General features: G+C 39.7%; 2 non-coding genes across 2 annotated transcripts; both read left to right on the forward strand.

Annotated features, from left to right (window-relative positions):
• Nucleotides 1–7,274: 7,274 nt before the first annotated feature.
• TRNAF-GAA (transfer RNA phenylalanine (anticodon GAA)) lies at nucleotides 7,275–7,348 on the forward strand. The gene has a single exon. It is a non-coding gene; the product is annotated as a tRNA-Phe (tRNA).
• Nucleotides 7,349–7,590: 242 nt separating this feature from the next.
• On the forward strand, nucleotides 7,591–7,665 carry TRNAP-UGG (transfer RNA proline (anticodon UGG)). The gene has a single exon. It is a non-coding gene; the product is annotated as a tRNA-Pro (tRNA).
• Nucleotides 7,666–8,639: the final 974 nt, after the last annotated feature.

An 8,639-nucleotide genomic window follows, 5' to 3' on the forward strand; every position in this document is an offset into this window, starting at 1 on the left:
GTCCAGTACCTTGTTATGAAGGTTGTTAGTCCTGCCCAACTTTTTCGGATGTTGGTGTTTAATGTTATGATGTTATTTTATCTTTTGTTTCTGGTTTCGGCCCCTCTAAAAGGGATTTATATGATACTTTTTGAGATGCGTAAGGCTTGTATCACATCTGAGACAATGGTGGATATCGCAAAAGCTCATATTTCACAACATAAAAAGTGTTCATATTTTAGGGGCTTTTGTTGCTCTAATATCAATTGATAGTTCAGAATATTGGGCTACACATAATGCTTATGTGAAGGTCAACTCTTACTACTAATTTCAGAATTGATGTAGGTTGGATTACTCGAGATGTGATTATAATACTTTTTAGATTAAAGAATTTGAATATTGTATGCGTTAAAGAATCTAAAAAAAACACCTATTTGGTGAGCTCATTTTTTGTTTCATAATCAATAGTTGACAGTTAGGGGTTTGTCACCGGTGGGGTTCAATGTTTTAATGAATTCTTCAATTTTAGTTAAACAACTTTGCAAACTTAGAGGACTATTCAATTTATTTCTAAAGAGATTAAAATAATATTATATTGAGCCAATTAACAATTAGTCATTTACCCTTCCATTACCCGGTTTCAATAAAGCCCATATGTCCTTTTGGTGAACCACCAACAAATCATGAGTATGCATATATCTTAATAATCTAAAAATCATTATTTCACTTTAAAAATATATTATCGATAAATATGCATACTCATATATTACTACTTATTTAATATTTTGTCCTTATCGTTTTTGTAAAAAAAATGTGCCCCTTACTACTAAAATAATTTATTTTTTGATATACTATCTCTTACTATCCAAAATTGCATAATATTTAATAATGTTTGTTTTATATTGTTGTTAAGTTACATTGTACATAACATTAAAAAAATAAGTATATTTTGCATTGTGCATTGTATTGAAATAATTTATTTTTAAATATATAAATACTTCTTATCAATTAAAATAGCATATTATTTAATAAAAAATGTGTCTTTCATATTATTGTCATAACAAAAAAGTCCAACTATATTATATATAAATATATGTAAAAAATTATACTTTATTTTTTCCAGCTGTATACAGATTTCACAAATTAAATGAGTATTTATGAAATTTGTATTTCATCGATGTTATCCACTGGTAAACATACCTTATACTTTGAAATCAATGGTAATGTCATTGACTTATTTTTTTCATATCCCTCTATTCTACTATAAATAGGAACAAAATCTATGTTTCTCATACATAAATTACAAATCATAGAGTGTCCTTTTTTTATGTATTCTTGTATAGAATGATAGTAAGAAGACCTCTCATATAATGATAGTGTAAAAATATTTAAATTTGTTAACAAAAATGTTTTATAGTTTATCAAATCCATATAATTTGAGGATGTTCATGGTACAACATTATATTGAAATTAATTTTTTTAAGATGATGATATTTCATGAACAATCCTTAGATTATATAGATTTTGTTTTTTAACCGTTGTATTCACAGAAATAAAAATGCATATTAATTGAAGAAAATTAGTGATACAATTTTCTTTTATATTATTGTTTAGTTATATTATTCAGGATTTGTGAAAGCAATGAGTTGTTTTAATAATTTGGTCTCATTCTTAACCATATATGAGATGGGATTGCAAAGTCTTTTTACCATAATTTTGATTTGTGTGTTTATCAATTTTAATCATGTATGTTTATATTCATTGGTTAATATAATAGTGGGGGTACTGGTGATACATCACTATATCAAATTTAAATATGTATCAATGGTAGAAAACTAATTAGCTAATTTTGTTAATGTAGCTATTAAGTACTTTTGTTACAATCGATTTGATGAACAGGTCTTTGGAAAATAATCTAATCTCCTTGTTGCCTATATGCTATGTGGTATCTCACACCCGTAATTCCATTCTATTCGGCTAATGTGTGTGTAAGGGGTTTTATAAATTTTCATTTGACATGTAATCGTGGACTACAGGGAATGAGTTTTACTTTTGATACTAAAAAATATAACTTGACAACATTCAAATGTGGTATAGGAGTGTTACAAACTACTATTTGAAAATGCTAGTTTAATATGACTACATGGGAAATGAGAAATTCTCAAATCAAATCTCCACGCGTCTAACATATTAGAATGAACTCGGGTGTCTGATACTAAATAACACCGGGAGCTGCAGGGGATTGAAGATTCTACTTCATGATGGTGATATGCCGGTAAGTAAACTCGATAAATACAATGACATGTAATTTAGAAATTCAGTTTAATTAAATTCATTTGATGGTCCTCTCTTAGTAAAATGAATAATGATACGATGAATAGAGGAGGTAACTCAAAGGAAAACTTGGATTGATTTCCAAGTGTTGTGATGGAACTAATGGAGAATCGCAAGCGATGACTTATTCTCCTACGTAAATAGCTTTTGGAAATCTTACCCTTTTCTTTTATGTTCATCCGAAAAATAAAATTATTAAAAAGTGTGATTTTAATTAACACCCAACCTTCGACACAGGATAAAGGTCTCCCCGACTTCTTTTTATAGCTACTTTACTTTAGGTCGAGGTTCTGAAAGAAGAGTTGGCGAAGTAAACAATTCCATCTTCCAACAGTAGCTGCTAGTTCTCGACTCCGCTATGACTCTTATCGAATCCACTCCCGATGCCGGAACCGGTGCTCTGATCAGACAGGATCAGCTATTGATGCCAGATCCAGAGTCGCTCCAAGTGCTAGAAGGATTTTCCTCACGCTGGCCAAGTCTAATCCCATTCATTACAAAACCAATAACCTTTGGCCTTCAACCCCAGCTCGCACTCGACATGATCTTTGACAATCATGAGTCAGGAGGGTCAGCCCAGAAAGAGACTAGCCGGCCAGCCGGGGTTTTGTCTCCGGCTCTTAGACTTATAGAAAGAAGCGAAATCCCGCCGCCTGAAAGCATGAGAGCATCAGCACTCGACGAGTGCCTTGTCTGAGCACCTTTTTTTCTTAGAGAACAAGAGTTGGTTGTGCTTAGCATATTGGTCTGATCCAGTTGAGGATGAATTCCACCTCTGAGAGGAGGGAAAATAAGTCTTGAGAAGAAGATGTCTCCAAACACAAATTAATGGGTACGGACCTTCCAGCTCTTGATGAAATTCCTAGCTTTGTGAAGCGATCTTGTTCCAATAATGAAGAAGGTTTCGATCTGGCACATCTATCTTTATAATTCCCCAGGACTGAGTTCCACTTTCGATTGCTAACGATCAATTAACAAACGTAGGTTTCTGTAAATTCCGGCCCGATCGATTGATTGGTATAACGACCTACGGGGAAGTTATGTTTGTTCGTGCGGGGGGTGCTGTGCTCCTCTTCATTTGCTCCCGTTAACGACCACAAAGGCATACATAGAAGGCAGATGAGAGAAAGCGCTCGATGAACGATGATTGAAGATTGCAGCATCTTTTTTAGAAAGACATCATTATACCACTACATTTTAAAAGCAGAATTCGGCCAGCGCATCGACCTGGGACAAAATGGCCATCTTACTGAATCTGAAAGGTCGACTACGACAAAAACTCTGTTATTCCCCCCCTTTAAGAGATAGGGAAATCGTCCTACGAAATCTATGGTGGTGCTTTTCCCATGGCCAAGAAGGTATTGGGCTGATAAAGCCCCAACTTCCTGTTGGACGGCTTCGACGTGCTGCATAGAGCACACACACCCCGTCGCCGTTGGACATCTGCTTCTCGTATGGGGAAAGTTTAAGAGGGCTGTATTGAACATCTCACTGTGGTACGCGACCACTCGGTCGTCTTGCCATAACACGGCTCCCAAAGCATGAGCAGAAGCGTCCGTCTTGATTTCGAACGGCTTCTGAACGTCTGGCATGGCCAGAACCGGCCCTTCGCAGACTTTCTCCTTAAGTGCCCGGAACGCACGCTCTGGATCCTCTCCCCATCTCGAAAGGAAAGGTCTGTTTTCTTTTCTGGGCCCCGAGTAAGATCAACCGGGAGTCATTTTTTATGAATCTTTAGTGCGGAGGTAGTTGGTCATGCCGAGGAAACTCCTTACCTCCGCCAGCGACTTGGGGGTTGACCATTCCCGGACAGACTTCGTCTTCTCAGGATCTATCTTGACTCCGGATGAGCCGATGATGTGCCCCAAGTATACCAGCTCCCTCATCCCTTTTTGCTCATAAGTAAGCTCTTCTCCGTATGGGCTTTCAGCTGGTGCTCACGCAGAGCTTCTAGAACAGCCTCTACGTGTTTCAGATGCTCCTCCCAGGTATTGCTATAAACCAGATGTCGTCGTCGTAGACCGTGACGAATTCATCCAATCTAAGTAAGGCCTAAGAACATCGTTCATCAGCCACATAAAGGTTGCAGGTGCGTTGGCCTTACCGTAATAGGGCCGAATGGCATGACGACCCATTCATATAACTCTTGCCTTGTCTTTAACGCAGGTCTTCCAACGCCTTCCACCACTTGCACTTGGTGGTATCCCGACTTTAAGTCTATTTTGGTGAAGTAACGGGCTCCCTTAACTAGTCAAATGGGAATCAGACATCTATCCTCGGCACTTGGCAAAGGATAGCGATTCTTTACTGTGATCTTGTTAAGGGCGCGAGAATCCTAATCCACGCACATGCGCCACGAGCCTTCTTCGGCACCAAGACCCTTTAGAGAGAGGGGCGAGGCACAAGAGGATGTACTGGGCCAACCATGACCCTTTTCGAGCAGCTCTTTGCCGCCTGAATCTCCTCATTGGCCAATGTCGACGTCCTGTAACACCGTTGTTGGGTAAGACTGCTCCCTGTGTGAGTTCAATCGAGTGTGCTCCAAGCTGATACAGGCTTTAAATAAAAAAAGAAGCTACAGCTAAATGAAACCAAAGCTTGAAAGCTCAATTCCTAGCTGCTAGAGCTAAATCAAAGGCTACTACCTTAGCTGTTCTAGTAGCTCCTTTGATTTAGCGTAGGGAGGGTGGAAGCTCTATAGGACAACAGCTTTGGGCTATTTGGAAGCTATGCTATATAGGAAGAGATAGCAGTGGCTGGCTACTAGCTTTGCTTTTGCTATTAGCTCGTGCTAGTACTTTAGGAGAGGAGCAACTATCTTGCTTAGGGAGGTATTTAATATCAAAGAATTTCAGATCCTAGATAGCTTAGTAGCTTAGGAGCAGAGCAATTCAATAACTTTAGGAGCCATTTTCAAGCTGTAGAATAGCAAAATAGCCTTGCTTTATTAGCTGTACAACCAAGTAGGCAAAGCTAGTAAGGCCCGCGCAATTACCTTGCAGAACTATCCTTGCTGCTAGAGTGAGCGCAAGAAATAACTTGCGCGAGCAAGTATGATATAAATTGCACTCGCTCAAGCTAAAAGAGTTTTAGAGCAACATTTGCGAAGGATTAATAAATGGACTGCTTTATTGTACCGGTAAGCCCTGCTTATCAATACAATAGTTTCGGAGCAAGCTATGTGGTTCTACACCAAATAAATGGCTCCTAAAGTGAAGCAGCTACTAGAAAGAAAGTAGTCGCCGCTAAGCAAAGCTATTCTATTTTTGTTGAAGGCTCCTAAAGCTATGGAACCTAAGCTCATAAGTAAGAGCCGCAGCAAGCTAGTAGCCGCTCGCTATGTTATTCGACGTTAAGGCAAGCTATTGTGAATTGTTCCTAACCAAAGAAAGGAGAGATATAGATTACGTTCATCTCATAAGTTCCTTTTCACTCCTAAATGAGAGCAAAACTAAACGAGAAATTCATAACTCCTAGCACAAAAGAGTAGCCGCTGCGATGCCTATGCTATTTGATTTCCTATATAGCTTGGGGGGGCCACGCGCAAGCTTCTATCGCAAAGCGCAAAGTAAGTAGCCTTTTTGTTTCTATAGCTTCAAAGCCGCCCCCTACCCTATGATAAAGAAAAGGAACTCAAGGGTTTACGGGTACTCAATTTCGGCTTATAGAGCTTCTTTTTCGCCCTATGGTAAAGCAAAGCCCTATCCCGCCTATGCCTATGCCTCAAGTAAATAAATATGCTAATAGCAACCGCGCGTTGTAGCAGCAAAGAGGAAGGAATTTTCTGCTTCCAAAAGAAGATAGGGAGGTTTCCAATACCAAAGGAGTGAACTTCACTAGAAAGGCTAAAGGCTATAGAAGTACATCACTAGTTTCTATAAAATGAAAGAAATGAAAAAGGCGAATCATAGTATATAGAACGCCCGGTTACTCCCATCTCCTCTTACTTACGCATTTCCAATCAAATCATGATCCCATTTCGATCAATTTCGCATTGATCAAGGCGGGCATTTCCATCCATTTCTATAGAGTAAGGGGGCAGCTCGCGGAGCTTTCTCTCCTGAGAAAGGGCTTTTTCTAGAGCGAGAGGTGAGTAAGGGGGTTGTTGGCTAGCTCGTGCAATCAACGAAAAAATACTTCGCGTTAGTAAGCTAGCTTTGTAAGCCAAGCAAGCCAGGTTCTCCGGGCACTACGGTAGGATGTGGATCGATCATGACGAGAATGGACTTCTTCGTAATATAATAGAAGAGTCACAGTCCAGTTCCCCGGGCTTTCTCCCTTCTCGACCAGACGAGGGAGATATTCATTCCATTCAGGCGGGTAAGGGCTTGTGTGTTCCCCCCCGGTCGGGTCGCAGGCGAAAACTGGCAAAGTTCATCATTCAGCGGTGGGGTGTTCATAGAAAAGAAGGCGTCGCCCAACGAATGGCAGATTTGGGTGGAGTCTCGCTCTATAGATAGAGGAAGAGTACGCGCGCTAGCGCGCTACGGCTTACGCAGTTGATCGGATCAGATAGCCCTTCGGGCAACCCCGACACATCAAATTCCATTCCGATCAACAACTTGGAGGTATGGCTGAGTGGCTTAAGGCATTGGTTTGCTAAATCGACATACAAGAAGATTGTATCATGGGTTCGAATCCCATTTCCTCTGGCACGGAAATGAAACAGACGGGCGAAATTACGTGAGAGAGAGAACCTCTTGGTGGAGTCCAGTCCCTGGATGGCTCTCGGTTATTGAGCATGGTTGAGGGATTAGGCGGCAAAGAGCTGCTCGAAAGCTTGACGAACAAGCGAAAAAGCCTATCAATTCTTTTCTTTTTAGTTTAGGGTTTTTCCCTTACTGGTAAGGTAGGGCGCTATTCGATGAAGAAAACATACTTTAGTCAAGTGGTAAGGTAGTTCAGCTGGTTAGAGCAAAGGACTGAAAATATCCTTGAAGAAAACAGACTTTAGGAAGGTGGTTCAGGTAGCTCAGCCGGTTAGAGCAAAGGACTGAAAATCCTTGTGTCAGTGGTTCGAATCCACTTCTAAGCGGGCGAAGGGTCCAAAGGTCGGGAGCGAGCCGGATTTCAAAATGAAAGTTAAAGAGTAAGCCAAAAAATGTGCGTGCTCCTGCACTATTGGCTTTTTTTGGCGTCGCCCTATCTTGCTGTAGGCAGATAAAAAAGCGGTTGATCGCTCAGATTGGTTCTCGCGTCCCTGCGCCCAAAAGGACGGGCGAGTTCGGTTTGAGTGTTCATCGATCGGGTGGATCTATATGCTCCGGGGTGGTGAGACGAGGTGTAGCGCAGTCTGGTCAGCGCATCTGTTTTGGGTACAGAGGGCCATAGGTTCGAATCCTGTCACCTTGATGTGACGCGAAAGATCATCAAAAAGGATACAACCCCTTTCTCTTTATGATCTCCTAAAAAATAGGATACAATTATGCCAGTCATAAAAAGTAATGCTGTTCTGCAGGAGCTACCAGTTTGTCCGGATATCTTATCGCAAGTATATGAATCACCTAATTTCATTTCCGGGTCCGTTTGTATCCCGGGTGAAATTATGGATCCTAATACTATATCAGCGCTATCGAAGTTCAATAAGTTTTTGCTTGTGCAGCGTTATGAATTCTTTAATGGAACTATACAACCAGATTACATACAATTGATGCAAGGAGAGTTGGACATGACTACTTCAATTTCTCCACTTTTATTCCCCGCGAAGCTCAGCTGGATGCTGAATCGGGAATACCAGAAGTGGTATATAGATTATGCGAAAGGTCTGGATACAGATGTACCATACCATGACTGGTATGTTAGTCAATTCGGTAGTTTCGTTCAATCTCCGTTTGAGCCCCTGTATTATCAACCGTTTTCAATTATTTGGTTTAGTATTATAGCAATTCTAGCTATCGGAATATTATGGCGTAACAATAGAAGGAAGTCTCGGGAGTCGTTTGGCACCTCGATGTCGACTCAGTAGTATGCTCCAACTGTACGTACAAACATCGAAAGTTTGTGTTCTATGATTTAGATGATAAATGCATCCAACATGTTTTGAAGACTACACGTGTATCATTATTGATTTTTGTATTCTCTAGACAATCACAAGAAAGTTTCTATGATTAAACAACAATACCATGATAAAATCTTACATAAGTTATCACCATTTCCCTCTATATATGACCTTTAAAAGTCATGGCCATACTTTAATACCCAGATATATTTATTTGATTTTCTAATTAGTAAAATATATATTATATTAATTATGTGTTAATTTGTATAAAAAAGCTATTAGAAGAAATAATGAATGGCTTCATCACGGTAATCTTTAAAGTCAATAT

This window comes from Apium graveolens, unplaced genomic scaffold, assembly GCF_009905375.1.
Source record: "Apium graveolens cultivar Ventura unplaced genomic scaffold, ASM990537v1 ctg5893, whole genome shotgun sequence".
NCBI classification, from domain to species: domain Eukaryota; kingdom Viridiplantae; phylum Streptophyta; class Magnoliopsida; order Apiales; family Apiaceae; genus Apium; species Apium graveolens.